This window comes from Sceloporus undulatus, chromosome 5 (genome assembly GCF_019175285.1).
Source record: "Sceloporus undulatus isolate JIND9_A2432 ecotype Alabama chromosome 5, SceUnd_v1.1, whole genome shotgun sequence".
NCBI lineage: Eukaryota > Metazoa > Chordata > Lepidosauria > Squamata > Phrynosomatidae > Sceloporus > Sceloporus undulatus.
The window spans coordinates 95,184,773-95,207,262 of record NC_056526.1 but is presented as its reverse complement, the minus strand read 5'-3'; the positions used below and the strand labels follow the sequence as shown (position 1 = coordinate 95,207,262).

Below are 22,490 nucleotides of genomic sequence, written 5' to 3'. Positions count from 1 at the left end.
GGCTGAAGGTGCAGAAAATTTGCCCAAAGTAGTGTAAATGCTACAAGATAGGGTTGGCACGCTCTGAATAAAACTTTCCATTTCTACGGCCTGTTACAGACAGCCAAAATAAAGCTGCTTCGAGTCACAGTGTAGGTATGGTGTTTCAATGATGTGTGCGTCCTAAGAGTCCAGATGTCGCACCAAAGCCACGCTCCAGTCCTTAGGGTTAGAGCGTGGCTTTGGTGCGACTTCAGGACTATTAGCATGCATGCATCATTGAAACACCATACCTCTACTGTGACTCAAAGCAGCTTTATTTTGGCTGTCTGTAACAGGCCTATCTTTAGATTTATATCGCACTCTTCCTACAAGAATGAGAATATTCTCATATTCCTAGATATGAGACTCTATAACACAGGTTGAAATATTGTGATTTGTCTTTCATAGAATCATAGCGTTGGAAGAGATCTCAAGGGCCATCCAGTCCAACCCCCCTGCCATGCAGGGACTCACAATCAAAGCACTCCTGACAGATGGCCATCCAGCCTCTGTTTAAAAACCCCCAAAGAAAGAAACTAAACCACACTCCAAGGGAGTGTATTCCACTGTTGAGCAGCTCTTACTTTCAGGATGTTCTTCCTAATGTTTTGGAGGAATCTCTTTTCCTGTAGTTTGCCTCTGTTGCTCCGTGTCTTAGTTTCTGGAGCAGCAGAAAAAAAAGTTTGCTACATCTTCAGTATGAAATCCTTTCAAATATTTAAACAGGGCTATCACCTCTTAATCTTCTCTTCTCCTGGTTAAAAATACCCAGCTCCCTAAATCATGGTTTCCAGACTCCCACCATTTTAGTTGCTCTCCTCTAGACATGCTCCAGCTTATCAACATCCTTTCTGAATTGTGGTGCCCAGAACTGGACACAGGACCCCAGGTGAGGCCTGACCAAAGCAGAATAAAGTGGTACTGTTACTTCCCTTGATTTCGACGCTATACTTCCATTGCTGAAGCCTAGAATTGTATTGGTTTTTTTAGCTGCCCCATCACACTGTTGACTCACATTTAACTTGTGCAGTTACTAGAACTTCTAGATTCCTTTCACATGTACCATTTTCAAGCCAAGTGTCACTGATCCTATATCTGTGTATTTCAGTTTTCTCTGCCTGTGTGTAGTATCTTACATTTCTCCCTGTTGAAATTCATTTTGATAGTTTGGGCTCAGCTTTCTAATCTTTCTAATAGTGCTGGGACTTCTCCTCTTCTCCAGGAACTCTCAAAGATTATTGACAGTGGCTCTGAGATCACTTCTACCAGTTCTTTTAACACCCTTGGATGTAGTTCACCTGGCTCTGGAGACTTGAATTCATTAGACTGACGAAGTATTCCTGTATTACCTCTTTACCTATTCTGTGCTGCATTTCCACTGCTGCATCATCTGCTCCATTTTCCTCAGGTTGAGCACCATCTTCCTTTGGTTGAACATTTCTGCCTTGTCCCTATTACCATTTTGACATCTTCTCCATGCAATGGCCCTACTATTTTCTTCTTCGTCCTTTTCCTACAGACCCAACCAAAAATCTTAACCATTCTAGCAAGCCTGAGCTCATTCTTTGCTTTAACCTTTCTAACTTTTCTCTACAGATGCTAGCTATTTATTTAGAGGGGTTCCTCTTTGGTGATTCCTGCCTTTTCCCATTTCTTATACATAACCCTTTTAAAACTTAGCTCAGTTGAGAGATATTTAGTCATCCATTCTGGCTTCTTAAGATACCTCCCATTTTTCCTCCTCATTTGAACTATCTGAAGTTCTGCCTTCAATACAGTATCTCCCTTTTAAGAAACTTCCATCCTTCCTGAACACCCTTCTCTTTAATGTTCCTAATCACGGGATTGCACCCAGTATTTAAAGTCCAACAATACATGTCTGACTATGCTTAAGCACAGCATATTTTAACTACCAATAAAATGAACTAAAGTAATATTCATGTCATGGCCCAAGTTTGTCAAACCTTTAATTTGAGGAAGCAGAGTGCTTCTATGCTCCTGTCACTTCCCTTACTTTAACAGAATGGTTCTGAATTTTTTCTGAACTACAGTTGATCAGAGCAAATCGAAGTGTGATTGAACCAGTAAGTCCTATTGTTAAGCTGAACTAAGTCAAGGAGTGCCACTAAGCAAGTTAATCAAAGCTAGAAGGATGTGAAACTTATTTCAAATATTCACACATCCCTCTCGATTTCTGGGGGATCTGTTCTGCCCCCCTCCATCAGAAAAAACGCAAATACTAAAGTCCCCATTGATTATAATGGCTATGTGCATGCCTCGGACGCACACACCACTCTGCTCCTCTGAGCTTGCCATCCGCGAAGGATGAAAACCGCAGACACCAAGTCAGCAAACTGCGAGGGACAAGTGTATTTTGCTTTGTTGGCTGCTAAGAAATTATTAATTAGCTTCAAATTTATCTTCAGTCTAACTAAAGGCCATTTATTTTTCACTGTCAGAAACATGCTGTTTCATTAGTTTGCTAGAAATGATTTCCAAAACATCTGGCTGGGCCACAATATCAACAAGACAATCCACTGTTGTTACGACATGTTATGGAATCTACTAGTCAGCCCTTCTTATACACGGATTTTTTATACACGGATTCAAGCATCCATGGTTTGAAAATGTTCAAAAAAAATATAAATTTCAAATATCAAACCTTCATTTTCCATTTTTATAAGGGCCATCATTCTATTATCCATTGTATTTAATGGGACTTGAGCATCCACAGATTTTGTTATCCACGAGGGATCTTGGAACCAAACCCCAGCGTATAACAAGGGTCCACTGTATAATCAAATAAAGACCATGCTTTTAACTTATAAAATACTGAACAACTTGAGGACAGGATAGCTGCAAGACTTCTCCATAAAAGGGTATGAAGATAAAAATAAACATTAAAAGAACAATATTTGGAAAATTAATTCTGACTAGAGAAAGGAACTGAAGATGGTAATATTTTCAAGAATAAATTATTGTTTAGATGACATGCCAATCTTTTTATTTCTAATTTATTTGACATTAATTTATGATGTAAACTATATATTAGTTTATAAGAAAAAATCCAATACCTTTATTAAAACGTATGCAACAGTGAAAACATTTCCAACTTTCCAACACTCTTTAGTGGTTAGATGCAAAGATCTTACAACATTGCCACCTTTAGTAAACACAGAGGCCTATAATTTTTTGATGGTCTTAATTATTCAAACCAAAAATTGTGGTTGCCATGTTCCTCTCGAATAGAAGCATTCTACCCACATTTCCTGTGAGAAAGACAGGGGAGTTTGCTGGCTTGGAGGCTACTGAACAATTCCCTCCAAATTTCCCTCCAAAGGTAAACTGGGGCGCTTCTCAGCCACTGACTCGCTTCCTGCTGAGAAAGGAAAATGCATTTAAACCAATCCAGGAAATGTCTCAGTTCTGTGCAATTGCTAGCTTGGACACTCAAGGGAAGTTACTATCGGTATGTTTTCCAAAACGTCCAACACTTTCCAGCCTTCCTCTTGACCATGCAGCTGGAAGGGATCAATGATCATGAGACAGCAGCTAGGGCAATCTCCACCCTTTTTGGCAGCATCAAAAGAGGAAAGAAAGCCTGCTGTTCATCATATTAATCATAGGGTGGTGGTGCACTTACCCTGGCAAGCAAAATTATAGAAGCCTGGATAAACAGGTATTGCAGGTTTAGGTGCTGTTCCTTCTGCTCCTAATTTACACTGACAGTAAGGAGAGGATGTTTATAACTCAAAAAAAAAATAAATACAATCAGCCCTCTATATCGGTGGGGGTTTGGTACTCCCTGGGATACAAAATACTGCAGAATTAAAAGTCCATATAACTCTATGGATGGCAACATTTGCACGTCTACATCAGCGCCTGTCCATGTAGTCACCAACATTAACTTATATGGGGTGGGGCTAGCTGTGGACCCTCCAAACCACGAGATGTTCCAAAACATGATATGTATCCTCTGATTTTACCTGTACTTTGTTCTGGTTGTTGTCAATCCACTTGTCACACAGCCAGAGACAATATGAATAAGGTCATCAATATGGCTAATTTAAATTTTATTTCTTCAATTCCTGCTTCCAAAATTGTTGCAATCGTATCCTTTTCAAGAGCAATGTAATGCTGGCCTTTACAGAACACAGGCTAGCCATCTCAGCATTGTTTTGCTTATTCTAAAACTATATACATCTCTAATCAAACTAACTGATCAATAACGTCATGTAGGCCTTCCTACAGTGTTATCCATATGAAAAGGCACAACAAGAAATTTTGGAATACCCAACTTGTACCATAATACAAATGTACCTCAGTTAACAAAGTAGATGTGTTCCCGGGAATTACTTCTTTAACATAAACTTTGGCGTGGGACAGACCGTCCAAAAAGGATGGTCTCCCGGCACCTAGTTTTGGTCCATGGGGAAGCCGCAGCCTCCATGGGACTTCCCCACGGACCAAAAAGAACCCGCAAAAAGCGGGTTCTTCTTGCGATGCAATTACGATGTTGCAGTACGCCAATGGCGCACTCACAACGTTGTATGTTTTAGCAACCTTTAAATAGCATACCTCCAAAGCAGTGGTTCCCAACCTGTGGGTCGGGACCCCTTTGGGGGTCAAATGACCCTTTCACAGGAGTCACTTAAGACCATTGGAAAACACATATTTGCATGTAGCAATGAAAATAATGTTATGGTTGGGGGTCACCACAACATGAGAAACTGTATTAAAGGGTCATGGCATTAGGAAGGTTGGGAACCACTGCTCCAAAGTGACCCGAAGCAGCTTTATTTTGGCCTGTCTGTTTGGGCCCTATATTTCTTATTGCCTTCCAGGCCACAAAGGCTCCCAAGGTGATAAAAAAATAAAAGCCAATTTTAAAAACACATTAAAATAATCTTTAAAGGTTTCTAAAAACAGTCTAAAACCAATTCTTTAAAGTTAAAACAGCAATTTCAAATTGTGAATGCCATGTGGAACAGGACTGTTTTGGCTGTCCCCTGGAAGCTTAAAGGAGATGGGGCCAAGCTAACTTCTCTGGGCAGGGAGAAGCTGCTATAGAGAAAGTTCTGTTACGTGTACCCACCAAACTAACTTCATGTGGTGTTAGGACACACAACAGGTTCTCCTCTGAAGATCTCAAATGTATGGCAGTTCACATGGGAGGAGGCAACCTTTCAGTTATCCTGGCTCCAAGTCATTTATGGCTTTTTAGGGCAACACTAGCAGCTTGAACTGACCTTAGAAGCAAACTGGAAGTCAGTGCAATTCTTGCAAGATCTGTACCGTTACATGGTCTCTAAAATGCACACCTGACACGGGTCTGGCTGCTGCATTTTGCACTAGCTGCTGCTTCCGAACACTTTTAAAAGACAGCCCCATATAGAGTGCATTGCAGTAGTCTAATCTATTATAAAACTAGACAGAGAACAAGGAGGAAAACGGGGCTTTTTGTTACGTGCCTTCAAGTAGTTTCCAACTTATGGTGACCCTAAGGCAAACCTACCACAGGATTTACTTGACAAGATTTGTTCAGAGGGAGTTTACCTTTGCCTTCCTTTGAGGCTGAGAGAGCTTTATTTGCCCAAGTGGATTTCCACTGGCGGAGCATGGATTTGAACCCTGGTCTTCAGAGTTAAAGTCCAACACTCAACCCACTAGTAATATAAAGTAGCAGTCTGACAATACATTTCAACAGTTTGATTCAATAGTCTCACTGCACTTTCAGCGTCAAGGAAACAGGAAACAATAAGTTTGGAAACATGTGATAAAACAATGCTTCTGTCTCTGTTTGGCCAGTCAAAATAAAGTACTTTTCGAGTACTTCAAAGTATTCTCCTTCACCAACATTACAATATGATTGGATTAACAGCTGTTGCCAATGCCAAGGCACTGCCATGTACTCTATACAGATATGAAGATGTTTTCTGTTTTATCAGACCCTAGATGGAAATCTGAAACATGGTGGGGAGGGATCTTGAGTTCTTAGTGGCTTCAAAATTACCTGTTTGATTCAAAGATAGAAGAGACCAGCAGCCCTAATAACTAGCTAGCGGCAAAGATTACTCTTAACACAATTTAAAAATAGGACAAGTCTCATTTTTAAACTGTGCACTCCACTGAATACACTTCTGAACGCACTGTCCTATATATAAGACATCATATTATGTGTGCGCACATACCAGATCCAATGCCAAGACAGCACTTGGGAATACCCTTAACTGCAAATTTAGGAGAAGGAAAACTTAATATCACACAGAGGATACTTATATATGTTTTAGTTAGAGACATACCTACATACTAGCTGTGACTTCTTCTCATATCTAGAATACATCATCAATAGTTTTGTTTTGTTTTTACGAGTTTGGCTAGTCTAATTTTTTCAGTCCTGGGTACCTAAAATTAGATCCCCCCCAAAATAACTACATCGGCTGTCATGCCTCATAACAAACTTCAGAGGCTAACACTACAGAGCATGGCTGGTGCATACATACTGAGAGACTTAACAAGAGAGTTGCCAAATAGTACGCCAGCCGCAGGCCAGATCCCTGTAGAAAACAATTGCTCAAAGCTGTTGACAGCAACAAACTCCAAAAACAAACTTACAACAGAGCCGATGAGAAAGCAGCTCTCGAGTCAAACCTATTCCGCTGTCATGAAACAGGGAGGAACCCTTGAAACACCTGATTTAAGCCAGACCTCTAGACCTGTCAAGACTCCTTAGCTATATCCACATATGCCAGCAAGCATACTTTGGTATCTTTATCCTTTAAAAAGGAATAGTGGCATAGGTTTGAGAGAGGGCAGGATAAGTAACTTCCTCTTTTGGCTCTGTCCTCATTCACTCCACCAAACTCTCAGCTCTTTTCGCTCTATGTCAAAAGTCACACTAACCTGAAAAAACGCTCCCAAGGACTCAGCTATCCTCAACTGAACTCCAATGGAGGATAAAGGAAGGAAGGACAAGTCTGGGGCAGGAAAAGCACCCAAACCAAGGCACCTGAGGTCAGCCCTGTCATTGTTTACAAGGCTAGTAGGAGCAGATTAAAACAGGTGTAAAGGACGTTTCTCTTCAAAGACTCTTATTTACACTCAAGGAGGTTCAGGATAGGGACACAAAGGCTTCTGGATCAACACTTTGCAGGCAGATTTCAATCCCTGCAGTGCTTTTCCTGATATCTGGAGCTAAATAGCATTTCCCCCCCCATCTCCTGGGGAAGAGAGGACCCTCAACTGCTTCAAGGGATGAAGAAGAAGAAACACACTCCATCTGAGTGTAGTGGGGTCTCTTTCTTTGGAGGTCTTTAAACAGAGGCTGGATGGCCATCTGTCAATGGGGATGCTTTGATGGAGAGTTCCTGCATGGCAGAATGGGGTTGGACTGGATGGCCCTTGGGGTCTCTTCCAACTCAATGTCTCACAAAACTACAGTTCCCAGAATGATTCTATGATTCTATGGAATGCACTCTGCATGGGCGCAGAGGCACCGCAACCTATTCCTACAGCGTAGCATAGTGTTTAGTGCTTTTAAACCAGTGGCCCCCAAACTGTGCCCCTTTGACAGCTGTCGGACTTCAGCTTCCCAGGAGCCTCAGCCATGTCAGCCAATAGTCTGGAATTCTGGGAGTTGAAGTCCCCAAATATCCCTGAAAGAGCACAGTTTGGGGACCACTGCTTTAAACGTTTGCAATAGGCAATTTCTAATAGGCAGTTAGTCCAGCTGGGCAAAGGCTGCATCCACATTGGAGAAATAACCCGGTTTGGAAGCGCTTTAACTCTTTGTCTGGCTGAAGGCTATGGAATTCTGGGAGTTGGAGTTTGTTGTGGGGCCCAGAGCAGAGCTCCGCTCCGCTCTGGGCCCCACAACAAACTCCAACTCCCGAATTCCATAGCAAAGAGTGAGACAAAGAGTTAAGCGCTTCCAAACCAGGTTTTTCTCCGATGTGAATGCATTCAGCACAGTAACGAACAACAACACCTTGGAGCGACGACGCTCTGCACATGCCCAGAGGCACTCCCGCCTCACCTGAGGGCCCTCGGCGCTTGCTGCCGCTGGCGATCGCTCTCGTAGAAGCCCAGGGTCTCGGTCCTCTGCTGCTGCTGGTGTTGCTGCTGGTGCCCCAGACTGGAGAAGGGGAAGGAGGGGCAGATCTCGCCGGCGATGGCTGAGTGGACCGCGATTCCCGCCCGTGAAGCTGCTCCTCCGCTGCCCGGGCTCCGGAGGAGGAGCGAGCCATCCCCGTTCCCACGGCGGCGGCGGCGCATCCGCCATCTTCCCCCCGCAACTGCCACCAAGTCCTGTGCTGCTGGCGAACAAGGCTCCAGCAGCAGCGGCAGCGGCCAGCGGCGGCGCTCCCCCGGAGTACGTCATCTCCGCGCGACAAGGAGCGCACCAGCCGGGCCCACCTCTCCAGCGCGCGCGAGCGGCGAGCCGTCCTGGCGGCCATCTTGGCATTGCCATGGCAACGCCAGAGGCCTAGTAGGCCTAGCGCCCTCGCCGCGCCGCCTCTCTCCTCCTCCCACAGGCGCCGCTGCCATAGGCCCCCGAAATGATACAGCCCTTGTTAGCCCAGCCTTCTCTGGCAGTAGTTCAGCTCGCGCTGAGCCAACAATGGCCTTTTCTCCTCCTCCCTTACTCTGTGTCGTGTGTGGCTGATCACCACCACCAGCCCTCCTGGGTTGTTATTGTTTCCTTCTGCCCCCTCTTCCTGTTTCACTTGGCGCCTCTGTTCTAAGCGCCATGATGGCGCAGGACTGTGGAATTCTGGGAATGGTAGTTTGTTGAAGCACTGAACTGGAGTCCTAAACAAGCCAAAGGGAAACGTCAGGAATAAACGTTTCCAGAACATGGTCACATAGCCCGAAAAACCCACACAAACAATCCAAAGGTGCTTCCGCACTCCAGCCTAATCTAGTTTGGTCCCTCTTTAAGCACTTGGTGCAATGCTGTGGAATTCTGGGAATGGCCGTTTGTTGACGCACTGAACTGGTAGTCAGGAATACACTCTTCCACAACGTGGCCCACAGCCGCAAAAACCACAAAAACCAATCCAACATCCTTCCACACTCCAGACCTAATCCGGTTTGGTCCCTCTTTAAGCACCGTGTGTGGCGGTTGCCGTAATTGTCCCACTACTACCGGGACAAAATGTAGGACAAATTCGACACCAAACTGTAGGACAACTGCAGGACAAAACTCAGCCCAAAATGTAGGACATTTAAGGTCCATATATATAAATAAATCCTATTATTATTATTATTATTATTATTAATCCTAAACCATGACAAAACAAAGGTCTCGGAAAAGGCCAACAGAAGGAAAATACATTTACAAAAGGGAAACAGCAAGTGCACACTTTCCACTGGAGTCAGTATGCATTGTAGAGAGATCTCATTGCACCTTTAAGAGTTAACTGAAAGAAAGAAGTTGGCAGCATGAGCTTTCCTAGACTTCAGTCTACTTCCTTAGATGCATTTGGTCTACTTCTCCTCTCCCTACAGATTCTACAGACGCGATGGCTATATCTTTGGATTTTTCCACTCGAGTGTTCAACAATTTGTTCTACACCTTTTGTCTTTTGGCTCATGCCTCTTTACTGCATGGAAGTTTCCAAGATTTTGTTGTTTGTGCCTTCGAGTCATTTGGAATTATGACAGCCCTAAAGCGGACCTATCATGGGTTTTCTTGGCAATTTCTTCAGAGGAGCTTTGCCATGGCCTTCCTCTGAGGCTGAGAGGCTTGACCTAGTGGTTTCCAAAGCTGCACCTGGATTCACACCTTGGTCTCCCAGTGTCCTAGTCCAACGTGCAAACCTTACACCACACTGATACCATTTTATATATTAGCACAGTTAAATGCATTGGCCGCTCCTCTCCAAAATCTTCTGATAAAAATGGATTTTGATTTCAGGGTGATCATTGTTTTACCCTAAATTTTCTGAATTATTTTCTGTCATCACACAAAAATACGTATTACATCCACTATCACCTTCTCACTGCTGCAGTGAAGGTCACTGTATACAATGGGATTTACTTTTGAGTAAACAAGTAACAAACAGACTGCAGCTTTCTCCAAAATTAAGAGATACTAATGTGGTAGCAGAGCCATTTCCAAATCCTCTCTTTCAAAACCATTTTCAGGGAGTCTATTCCACTGGCAATCAGCTGTTATTATCAGAACGTCTTTCTTAGTACTTAGTCAAAATCTCCTTTCTTGTACAGTAATTGAAACCCTTTGTGCTGACTCATACTTTGAAGGTGCAGAAAATAAGCTCAGTCCCTTTCGTGGGACAACCCTTCAGATATCTGAAGATAGCTGTCACTAGATATTCACTAGAAAGCAGGACTGTAAAATTCAAATCACACTGAAGTTTAACTTTGGGAGAACTATACTACGTCTTTATCTTCCTGATTTGTTTTTCGGCATTCTTTGCTAGTTTTCCTTGTTTTGGCTGCTGCCGCACTGCATAAATAATGCAGTTTGGCGTTACTTTAACTGCTGTGGCTCGGTGTTGTAGAATTTTGGGATTTGTAGTTTTGTAAGGTATTTAGCCTTTTTTGACGAGGGCTCTGGTGCCCTACCAACTACAAATCCTTGAATTCCATAGCATTGATCCATAGACATTAAAGTGGTGTCAAATTGGATATCTGCAATGTGGCAGCAGCCTTTCTTTCTCCACCAAATAGTGACCCCTTTCTCAGCAACATTTAGCGAATAAATCTACTCTCTTTGCATGTTCCCATCTCTAAGAGCAAACAAACCACCAATCTCCCTATTTCCCACCCAAACACAAAAAGAGCCCTTTTGAATCAGATTCACTTAAGACAGCTCTGTTTCTAATAGCAGCTCACTATGTCTTCTTACAAAAAGAAGACAATAAATTTTACCATGCTATTCGCTACTAGAAATTCATATTCCATGACACTTTGCCCCAGTCTGAACATTTAAATTCCCTTTAGCTATAACCAAGAGCAGCACTAATAGATTTTTCCCTATGTTTAACTAGGTAGTGAGAACCAGTGTGGCATAGTGGTTTGAGCATTGGACTATGGAGATTTTGACCCGGGGATGGGATAGGGATGGGATCGCTCCCCATCTTTATCCCATCCTTAAGTTGTCTGTGACTGTGATGGCACAAAAGGTTTTCAAATCATAGCGCCAATCCCACCATTAACCTGTCATTAAAGCGGCATTGTATTCACGCGAACTTCCATGAATGCAAAATGCCAGCCAATGTCGCTTTAATGACAGGTTAATGGTGGGATCTGCTTGACTTCATCTGAAAGCCTTTAGTGCGATCACTGTCATTCACGCTTCGTAGACAAGTTAAGCGCGAATCCCATCTGGAAGTCCTTCCCATGACAGGAATATGGACAGAACAGGAAGGAAAGGAATATGACAGGAACATGATGGGACAGGGATGGTCTATCCTTCCTCTGATAATCTCCATTGGAGACCAGGGTTCAAATCTCCACTCAGCCAAGTAAACCCACTGATTGACCTTGGTTAAGTCACATTCTCTCAGCTTCAGGATGGCAATGACAAACTGACTGTGGAGAAATTTGCCAAGAAAACCCCATGATACGATACCCAACAAACTGGGTCACTGAACTATAGTTTTCTCTTTATCCACTTTTCGCATACCATTTTTTAACTTTATAAACTGCTTTCATGTTTATCACTCGATACCTTATTTTCTGAAATAAAGTTCTTGAGCCTTTCATTATATAGAAGTTGCTCCAGCCTCTTTTAAATTCTGCTGTCACCATTTTGCACCTGTTCTATCTTTACAAAGTCCTTTTTGAAATGGGGCAACAGAAATGTGGTTGCATAGAGAAAGCATTTGGTATTTGCAATTTTCCTAGTAATTCCTAACATGAAATTTGCATCACTTCCTCAGCATATGAAGTAGTCTTTTCCATATCCTAGCCAGCACCAGTTTACTGAACCTGTAGAAGTGAGAAACTAGGATACATACATATATTTTTAAAACCCTTTTCATCAATTTCATCTGCCCTTGTGTTATTCAACCAATTTGCATTTTATGGTAAAAAAATGGGGGAAATTCAATACCTCGGCACATTTTCTGTTCCCTTGATAGTTCCCCTTTATCTCCAGATTCTTTTCAGCTTCCTTTTTGCACCTCAAGACAGAGCCGTGTTTCTTTCATAACGCATGTCCCCAGGCCAGGCCTGAAAGTCACATCTAGAAAAATTGGCAATTTTTGGCCTATTTTGGGCCAGGGATACATCTTGTGGGTGCATAGGGATAAAAAGTGTTCACAGCACCCACCAACCTTGGAGTATAGTTCTGAAACTCTTTTATCAGCTTGGTTTGTTTATTTGTTTGCTTTTACCATCTTGAATTATTTGAGGCTTTCCATGTACTCAGTTTCCTTTGCTCACCCAATCTCAGAAGATTTCTAAATAAATTATTATTCAGAGTATGGAAGGTTACATTTCATGCTGGCATCCCGCTGGCATCTGTTGTTGTTTCTTTCCCCTTGGATTAGCTACCATTATTGTTACAACTTTTATAAAAGTATGTTTTCTCTTCTTTTTATTCCAAACTAAATATAACAGTACCCTTTTTTTTTGTCTTTACCAAAATCTTTGGTTCTGGGAGGACTGAATGAAGTACTTGATCATCTCCCACTTTTGTAAATGTACTCAGAACGTTTTCTACCCCAGTTGCAGAATGTATCCTTGAAGACCATCTCTCTACTCCTCCTCCCTGCACATCTTTTCCTGACCAACTGCCAGGATAAATAAAAAAAACTCGAGCCTAGTTCACGTGTTTGCTTTTTGTCCAGCAAATGGAATGAGATTTTTGGCTCCAGGAATTCCTGCAGTTAAAAGTTCATATTAGTATGTAAGGGCTTTAAGCAGTATACAAATATTAGAACGATATGTGTTATGATGTATTATGTATGTATTATTATATAATTATGGCTTGTCCTTCTATATTTAAATTTATTTTTATGTTTTTATGTAGCCCTTGAAGAAGGCCACTGAAATATAAATAGGCTGAAATGCATTAGACTTTTTCCAAAATACAGAAATCCACCGAGCACTTGGAAATGTGTCTTCCCTTTTCTTCTTGTGGATTTCCCATTCAGTGCCACCAGTCATTGCCCTGTGGTGACAATACAGAAGACCCCTTAAAACCTCAAACTAGTTATGACAAGGAAGGTTTATTGAGTTTTCTGCCCCCTTCCCTTACAGCATACTTACAGCAAGGCTAAGGGGTCATTCACACTTACACTCACAAAATTCAATCAAATGCTCTCCTGCTTGTTTTTTGTTTGTTTGTTTGTTTGTTTTTTGATCCTAGGTCAAATTCTCCAACAGGCTTTGGTTCTGCTCAGTTTTCTCTTTTTCATATTCTATTCACTGACAGTTGTCAAAATATCTTGTTTGGTTGTGTGATCAATTTCTCAGTTTTTCCTTCTTCTGCCCCTGTAAATGGACTAACTAGATCATGGGTATTTTGTTCTTACTTTTCAAAAGCAAACTCTTAAAATCCAGGCTAGCTAATGGCTCTAATGGATACTGGGTAGAATGCCTATAATCTGGATTTAGGTCCAAAACACACTGTAGAAATAATCCAGTGTGAGTGTTTTAGCTACCCTGGTTCATTACTAGGAAATCCTGGGAGTTGTAATTTATTGTGGCACCAGGGATCTCTGACAGAGAAGGCTCAATATCTTACAAGACTAAAGTTCCCAGAATCCCAAGCATTGAGATAGGGCAGTTAAAGCAGTGTCAAACTGGATTATTTCTGCAGTGTGTTTTGGACTTTTGGAGATTATTGCACTTGTATTTCTCCCAAGATGGGCATGAGCTGGGTATGGGCAAAAACCGTTTAAAAATGGATGTTAGCGCACTCTTCCGTGCCTAGCTTGGAGGCATTGCATACCCACTTTGATCTTAGCAGAGAACAGGGCTTTCTCGTTCTTTGTGAAGGTCAGATTGGATATGCTATGTCTCCGTGCTGGGTACGGAGGTGTGAAATAACATCCATTTTTAAGCAGTTTTTGCCCATATCCAGCCTGTGCCCAGCTCGGGAGAAGTACAAGTGAAATAATCTTCTTTGTCCAATCCAGTCATATGGGAGTCCTACAATATGACCTTGGATAATACCTCTCCCCAACTCTTGAAATCTCCACCGTACTCACGTTCTGCAGGGAAGAAAAGATGCTGAATAAGGAAAATTATAACTCCCATTTGAGGATGAAGGAAAAGTAAAAGAGGGGTGGGGAAGGACTCTACAGCTCCTTTAAAAGTAACTGATTTATATTTTAGCATGAGCATTTGGGGATATCAATTCATTTCCTCATATGTAATGACAGAGAAAGTAGATTGTTACCCACAAATGCTCATGCTAAAATATAATCAGTCTCAAAGGAACTATTAGGATCCTTTTTTTTTCTCCACCTCTACTTTTCCTTCTGCTGCAACAGAGACTAGCATAATGATGTTTTTTGAGAATGAATGGTTTCATTTTCAAAAGGAAGTGACACCTACTATGGCCTGACCCACACTCTCTACCCTTCTTTTCTGCCTCGCTCAAGGAAATTCCATTGCCTGACTTACACTCAGGAGAGGCGAGGGAGGGGAGAGATCAGCTTGCCTTGAGATAGGTTGCCAGTGTCTGCTGCTTCAATTCGCCTTGCTCATAGCTAAGCTTCCATTTTCTGGTGCCTCAATGAGGGAGCAGGGAGTGTGCCATTGCTTCCCGTTATGCTTTGAACCTATAGTGAACCACATGCCCAGCACCTCTTTTGATCCACCATTGCCTACATTCCAATTACTTGTCCAAAAATGCCTGACCCATTTAATCAACTGTTGTATCATTAACCTATATATACATCCCGATGTTTCAATAAGTCTACTCCAGTCAATGCTAGCAATTGTAATTTAACTTTTATATATATTATCTGTAAGTTAATTCTGGACTGCACCTCTGTCCACTGAAAATATGAGTGCACCTAATCAAAAGTTCATAAAATAAAACAAAATCCTTTCACATGGAAAACATATTACGTTAGTCTAGAACAGGCCTGCACAACATACAACCCCCCATCAAGCCATTTGCAGCAGCCTGTGGCTTCAGGCTTATCCCCAAGGCTCCTCTCCTGCTCAGCCTTCTTCCAAAAAGCCCAAAGAAGCCAACCTGTTTTAATTTAGGCCCCTGCCTATTGCTAAGTTGTGCAGGTCTGGTCTAGAACTTTTATGTCTGACAGCTACTTTTCCATGTGGAAGAATGTTTCACTGCATTGCACTGCAGAAATAATGCAGTTTGACACCACTTTAATTGCCATTGTTCAATGCTGTGGATTCCTGAGATGTATAACTTCTTGTGAAACCAGAACTCTGTGATAAAGAAGGCCAAATATCTTTCACTGCCTGTAATTCAAGCCCCAGAAATCTATAGCACTGAGCCATGCCAATTAAAGTGGCGTCAAACTGCATTATTTCTGCAGTGCAGATTAAGCCCAGGTCATTCAGTGTCAGCTTCTTCCTTCAGTATGAAGTGGTATGTACAACCCAAAGTGAAAACCTCTTACTCCATTAGAACAGTGCTTAACCTTTTATTTATCCTGGTTTGCAAGTCAAACAAAGTTAATCATCTTCTTATAAGTTCCTTTTATAAAGTTTACACAGCTCTAAGTGATGCAGCAAGCACCCTGTGTAGTTTGGCTTTAAGCATGAAAATTCTTGGTACAGTACCAGTTGATGTAACTTTGATCCCTGCTTGTCTACTGACAGTGGATACTTTCCAGTATGAACAGTCCAAAAATGTGGATTGGATCTTCAAGGGAGGTTTCTTGTGTGCTTCACCCCCATCCTACCTGGTTTATAAAAGGTATGTGGTGGGAGGACTAGCCAAATGGGTGCAGACCACGGTGAATGCTCCTTTGCAGCAAGACACAGTTCTATTATGCCTAAAGCACCAAGTGGTAAAAATGAGTTACATGTCCCTGAACCCTACCATACTATGGAATTTCTGTTCAGACCCAATATTCACTTGGAAGCTACTGGAGCATGTGATAGAAACTTTGAATGAGATATTTCTGAATGAAGTTTTCTAGATCCATTTCAGTCTGTTTTGAGGGTATGATTATGGAAAAGATATCCATACCCTCAAAATGTCCTGATATGGTTGATGCAGTCTTGATTAATCCTCTGCTGTCCCACCTTTCAAGCTACTTTTCAATGTCCCAGTCTCTTTCCTCCTTCCAGTTTCCCCCCTTTGTCTTCTGTTTATGTCCATTGTTGTAATCTCAGTTGAAAGTGCACAAGTAATTTGCACTCAGTTAACTTGGCAAGTGTTCAGGAAAGGGCAGAATCTTGCCCTTCCCAGTCAGCTTAGGCAAAGGCAAACTCCTCCAGCTTCTGCTACTGTATCTTGTTCCTCAGTAATATATTTTGCCATCTTGATCATGCTCTGATGTTTCACGGTCACATGTGCCCTGCTTTTGACTCTGTAGTCATTCAATTTCCGAGTCTTTTAGTGCTAACTGTTCCTGAAGTTGTGAAATGTTGGCGATTGATCTGGTCACCTTGGTGGACAGTTGGTATCAAGACTGGATAGGGGAAGTATTGGTTACCTTGTTGGTTCTGCTGGGTTTCTTGATAATTTTGATAGCATCAACCAAAGTACTTGGAGGCACTGTTTTATAATGGACTTCTCATTTCAGAAGATGGTTGGGAGGAGCTCCTGTTCAGTGCTTTGACAATTAGTCTGTGGCCTCCATTAGAGCTCCATCTTGCCCTCCATGGTGTTTAACATTACGGGTGTGAAGAATTTTCACAAAGTCCTTGTCGTCTTTTAAAAAGGATTTCTTGACATGATGAGACCAAAAAACTGTCAGTAACCATGAGAATTTTCTGCACTGTGCAAGCATGAAAATACTAGCGTTTCTTTTGTCAGCAGTAAGTAATGGGGAAGGGGGACTCTTTTTGATACAAAATTTGTGGGGGTTTTAATGCACAAAAATGTATTTTCCATAAAAATGTGTAATTTTCAGCAAAAAAAGTATTTTATGCAAAAATAGTAGCTGAAATTCACAATGGTGGTTATGAATATGTAACTCAAAGTTATGCATTTGTAATTGATTGTTATTCATGATCCTTGTATTACATAGTTTAGGAAATATGTAGAGGTCCCCCAATCCTGACCTACCAGGCAGATGCTACTGAAAATAATGGAAGCCTGTTTTCTTGTCAATTCAGATCCAGCAGAGGTTCCCACCTACTCTCTCTAGTGATTTCAGTGAGATGAGGAATTGCTTCCGGCTGTTGCACAAAACTTTCCTGGAGGGGAGGGATGGGAAAGTCAGTCTGCTATGTCCCACCCAACAGGAGAAAAGACCTCCGTCACTTGCTGCAAATACTACCCAATAGGTTAAGCCTGGGAGGCTGGGCTGGGGGAAGTTACATAATTAAAGTAACTATGATCTCAATCTCTAAAGTAGTTATGTACCTAAGCAGCTGAATTAGAATACCAAACTGTTAAATTTTGCATAAACTTTCTTGATATTTTTACCCAAAATTTCAAAATGCTAAAAATCACCAAAAATGTGCCAGTATCTCACAATACAGTCAGCCCTCAGATGTTTTTTATCCACAGATTCAAGCATCCATGGCTTGAAATATTTTAAAAATATATAAATTCCAAAAAGCAAACCTTGCTTTTGCCATTTTATATAAGGGGCACCATTTTACTATGCCATTATATTTAATTGGACTTGAGGATTCATGGATTTTGGTATCCATGAGGGTGGGGTCCTGGAACCAAACCCCAGTGGAACCAAACCAAGGGCCCACTGTATTGCCCAACACAGAGAAAAAAAACTTGTTTCATTCTCACCTGTGCAAAAATATCTACCTGTGAACATAGAATAAGCAAAGATTTATATCTCCACTTAACATGTGTGTAAGAGAGATGAAGAGAGGGAGAACGAGAGCGAGTGTGTGCTCTGGAGAGAAGCCATCTGGAGCTTTGAGGTTTAATGCTAGCAATACACTGAAGACAATGCTACTCTTTGTGATCATTCATTTTAAATTAAATTTAAAGGACTAATTCAAGTTCTAGAATGGCTTCTCATATCAGTAACGAAATGAATGTGGGTAAACAAACTGAAGCTTAATCCAGAGAAGACAGAGGTGCAGTGTCTGTTAGATACCATTATGCTCTCCTTGGAAATAAAAGAATCACATTCTGGGTGTATTCCAGGATTCAACCCTGGACCTGGATGCCCCGGTTTAGATGGGGTCATTAATATATTTGCACAGTTCTTAGTGTGTTAAATGCAACTATCTCTAGACATGGTTGATTTAACCATAGTGACACATGTCTTAGTTATATCCAGTTTGGACTACTGTAATGTATTTGTACGTCTGTCTTTGAAGAATAACTGGAAGCTTCATTCAGAATGCAGTGGCCAGATTTTTGGCTGGGGCCAATTAAGAGAGCCAGTAACTCCCTTGTTATGTCAGCTTTATTTGCTTCCAATCTGTCTCCAAAACAAACATCAGGCTCAGAATTCTTTATTTCTAAAGGTTAAACTACTCATTATATTAAAATTGTAATATGCAGATAAACTGTACTTTTTCCCCCCAAAAGTAAATCTTTGTATACCCAGTCCATATGTACCCGCCACAGGAGGTTAAAGCAGGGACTCAGTTAGAGACAATGGAGGCTTTGCATGGGAAATTGAATGGGAGGGGGAAGAGAAGTGGCAAGGGGAGAGAGATATGTACATCCTATCACCATCTACTCATAGTATGACACGAAATGTCACACCAAATGCATCTGAGGAAGTAGTTGGCCCATGCTGCCAACTTTTTTCTTTCAGTTAGTCTCAAAGGTGCTGCAAGATTTCTCTACATACTATGGCCTGTTACAGACTGCCAAAATAAAGCTGATTCAGGTCGCTTTGGAGGTATGCTATTTAAATTATGCATGGGCCCTAAGAGTCTGGAGGTCGTGCCAAAGCCACACTCCATTCCTAAGCACTGGAGTGTAGCTTTGGTGCAGCTTCCGGATTCTTAGGATGCATGCATCATTTAAACAGCATACCTCCAAAGAGACCCGAAGCAGCTTTATTTTGGCAGTCTGTAACAGGCTTAAGTGTTCTTGTTTTCTTTGGTGAGTCTTGGGTTTCAGCAAAACAGCATAGGAGGTCCTGCTTGTCTGAAGTCTGCTGAACCCAGAGCTAGGAGAGCCATGATTAGAATAAAGTTGAGAGGAGCTTGTGACTCATCATTTACTAGTCACCCCCCCCCCATCTCATAATGTGAGTACTGGAGTAAGGTTTTCGCCAGGACCATCAAAGGGTCCAGCACATCAGCTGTATTGATATTCTCACCATGCATGGCACATCCAGGTTCAAAAAACAGTATACGCGAACTCCTAGCATTTTGTGCTCCACTTCTCCCAGATTAAGGGAGCTTCGTTTGGTTTCTTTGTCCAACAATTTCCAAATCATGGGATCACCACTTCTAGAAACTATAGAGACTGGTAAGTGGAGCTCAGAAAAGTTATTTTGGTACTGCAACTCCCAGAATCCTGCAGTCATCAAAGTAGCAGGCCATGATAGCTGGGGGATTCTGGGAGCTTTAATCCAAAACTATTTCTTCTCAAGCTCTGCTTAGAAAGGGGCATCCAAAGTATCCTTGTGCTGCCCAGCACCTTCTCCTCTTTTCATGCCCTTGTCAGTGGAATTATTTTCTTAAACTATTCATTTTCACCTATTAATTTTAATTTGAGTACTTTGTTTCTGCTTTTTCTCTTCATGATATATACATTCAGTGTGCAATTCCCCAACTTTCTGTCCTCTACTCTAATTTTTTTTTCTTTTAAAAAACATTTTGCACCATGCAGAAAAAATAATTGCATCTTTAGCACTACAGATTTAGCTACTGTATATCACCTGATCCTTCAGATCCCAGGAGTAAAATTATAATATCTCCCAGATCTCTATCTCAACTCCTCTTCTCTGATCTCCTTTCTCTTTATCTGATTATTTGTTATTTGAACATCCTTCATCACTTTGAGAACTTGCCTCCCTGCTTTATTCTCCTGATTTACACGTATCCTCTCTTACTGTTATTTCTGTTCATATTCCAACTGTTTGGGACTGGACATCTTCTCCTATGCTTAATGATCTGTCATTAATTAATGATCTGTCATCTTTCTGCATCTGTGCCTTTTATACTGGGCAGCGCTTCTGTTCTTCACTTCTCCAATGAGCAGAATCTACTTTGTCCCTTCCTCTATTTTCTTGTTTAAAAACATGAAAAATATTTTATTTCTTGTTGCCAAGAAAAAGACCTCAAGAGGTCTGATTTGATCACAGATCTCCCACGTCATGTTTGTCTGGCTAGTACTTTCTATAAGGAATCACAAAATTAATGCTGGAAAAGTGCATGATGTCCTTTTCTAATTTAAAGTGACTCAAGGTGTATGGAACTATGAGGCACACCAAGCCTAATAAAAAGAGCAGAGAAAAGCATTTTGTTTTTTAAAAGGGCATCAGCATTTACTAAATACATGTATAAATGGCAAAACTACTGATTTTTTCAATTGTGTATTGCAGACCCTGCAGTCCCTCTAGTTGTATGACAGAAAATACTAGTAGACCATGAGAAAACTGCTACTATTCCTCTGCTGTGAGAAATAAATTAATTGAATAAGTGAAGCATCTGATGGGCCCAAAGCAAAGGTGGCTCCCATGTCAGTGGGGTGGTGAATCTTTTCTAAGTTTTAGCCTGAACATAAAAGAGTTATCTAAGGAACTGAACCTGTTTGGGAAATTCACTTCATCCCATTGGAGAGCACCTTTAAACTTATTATTATTATTATTATTATTATTATTAACCTTTATTTATAAAGCGCTGTAAATTTACACAGCGCTGTACATACAATATTTTTAATTAGACGGTTCCCTGCCTTCAGGCTTACAATCTAAAAAGACATGACATAAAAGGAGAAGGGAAAGGTGGTGGGGCTAGTAGGCTAATACATATAAAGTACATAGCAACACAGGAAATGGTTCGATAAAACAGGCATCAAAAGAACATCAAATAGCAAGCGACAATTATGCAATGCCTGGGAACGCTTCTCTGAACAGGATAGTCTTCAACTCTGTTTTGAAGCTGGTTAAAGAAGTGATGGCCCTTGCTCGCGTGGGAAGAAGTTTCCAGGAGTGAGGGGCAGCAAGTGAAAAGGGGCAAATCTGAGATGGGGCAGAGGAAATCCTGGGCTGGGACATATAAAACTCATATAATAATTGATGTGTAGAATAGTATGTAATAATGGTATTAAATTTTTGGAAAATATTTGAAGTGGGATATAAACTAGCTTTTAAAAAAATTAAATCAAAACAATGTGTTCTGGTATAAAAGCAAATGGCGATATTAACATTTCTTAAAACATAATGCAGAGGCAGGAGAGGTGATTTCAGTGCCTCCTGGCAGAGTGCTTTTCCCCATCAAGGATAAAGACTGGGAAGGATCATTGCCTGAATTCTCATGAGAAATTGGTGCTCCATACTTGGCTGGTTGCAGTGGCAATACAGTTTCATCTTTTTGGTTAGAGCAGCTTTTACACTACACAATTTTAACGTTATGATTCTTCTTTAACTGCCACAGTCCCATCCTTTACAAGAGAGAAGGGCAGTTAAAATTATCTGTCAGAGTTCTGCAGGCCTTTCAGATTATACAGCTCAGCACTGGCATCTTGCAAAATCCTGGGATCTGAAGTTTAGTATTTGGAATTTTCAGACAGAGCTCACCAAACTACTGCTCTTTTACAATATCAGAAATAAACTCAATTTCTAAAAAAAATACAATTTTATCATTAATGTAGCTTCTCAAGTGGCCACAGTCCACACTGAATCAATCATGCTTACATTCAATGGACTCAATGGGTTTAAGTGTACTTACCTTTACTGAATGATAGCCAATCCTATTACAGGTCTGTCAGCATTCATTGGGATTTATACAGAACAATAACTGAGAGGTCAGTAAATCTACACAATTGAATAGCTACCTTGCTTCTGAAATTTTCAAAGCTGATATATCCAAGTACATATGCTTGGAAGATTATTATGTTATTAAATCTCATGTGTACGCATAGCAGAGATTGAGAAGCCACTTTAAAAGTAACTCATTAAGTAACTTGGAACAAGAAACTGAAGTTATTGTTTTATTGTTGAATGATTTTTGTAAAAACTCTTACATTACTCAGTCATTGCTCTCTGCATTTTTCATATTTTCCCCCATTCTGAACCTCCACATCTATAGCTGTTTTTAAAGCTTAAAATATGAAAAATTATTTTAAAAGCAGCAAAGCTTTTGCCCTCATGACAAGAAAAAAGTATTGTATAAACAGTACCCATTACACAACAAAGAAAATATTACCATTATTTCATTATTTGCAAAATGAATAG

At 41.1% G+C, this 22,490-nt stretch overlaps 1 protein-coding gene across 4 annotated transcripts in view; it reads right to left on the bottom strand.

Moving 5' to 3' along the window:
- Window positions 1–22,490, bottom strand: part of TAPT1 (transmembrane anterior posterior transformation 1) — a 195,182-nt gene that overhangs the window by 53,824 nt on the left and 118,868 nt on the right. Inside the window, exon 1 of one of the 4 annotated variants that reach the window (XM_042470586.1) lies at window positions 8,057–8,181. The exons of the other annotated variants lie outside the window; for them this stretch is intronic. The gene's annotated coding sequence lies outside the window, so the exon portion shown is untranslated. Of the gene's footprint in view, window positions 1–8,056; window positions 8,182–22,490 lie in introns of those variants that run through there. 4 annotated transcript variants of the gene reach the window in all.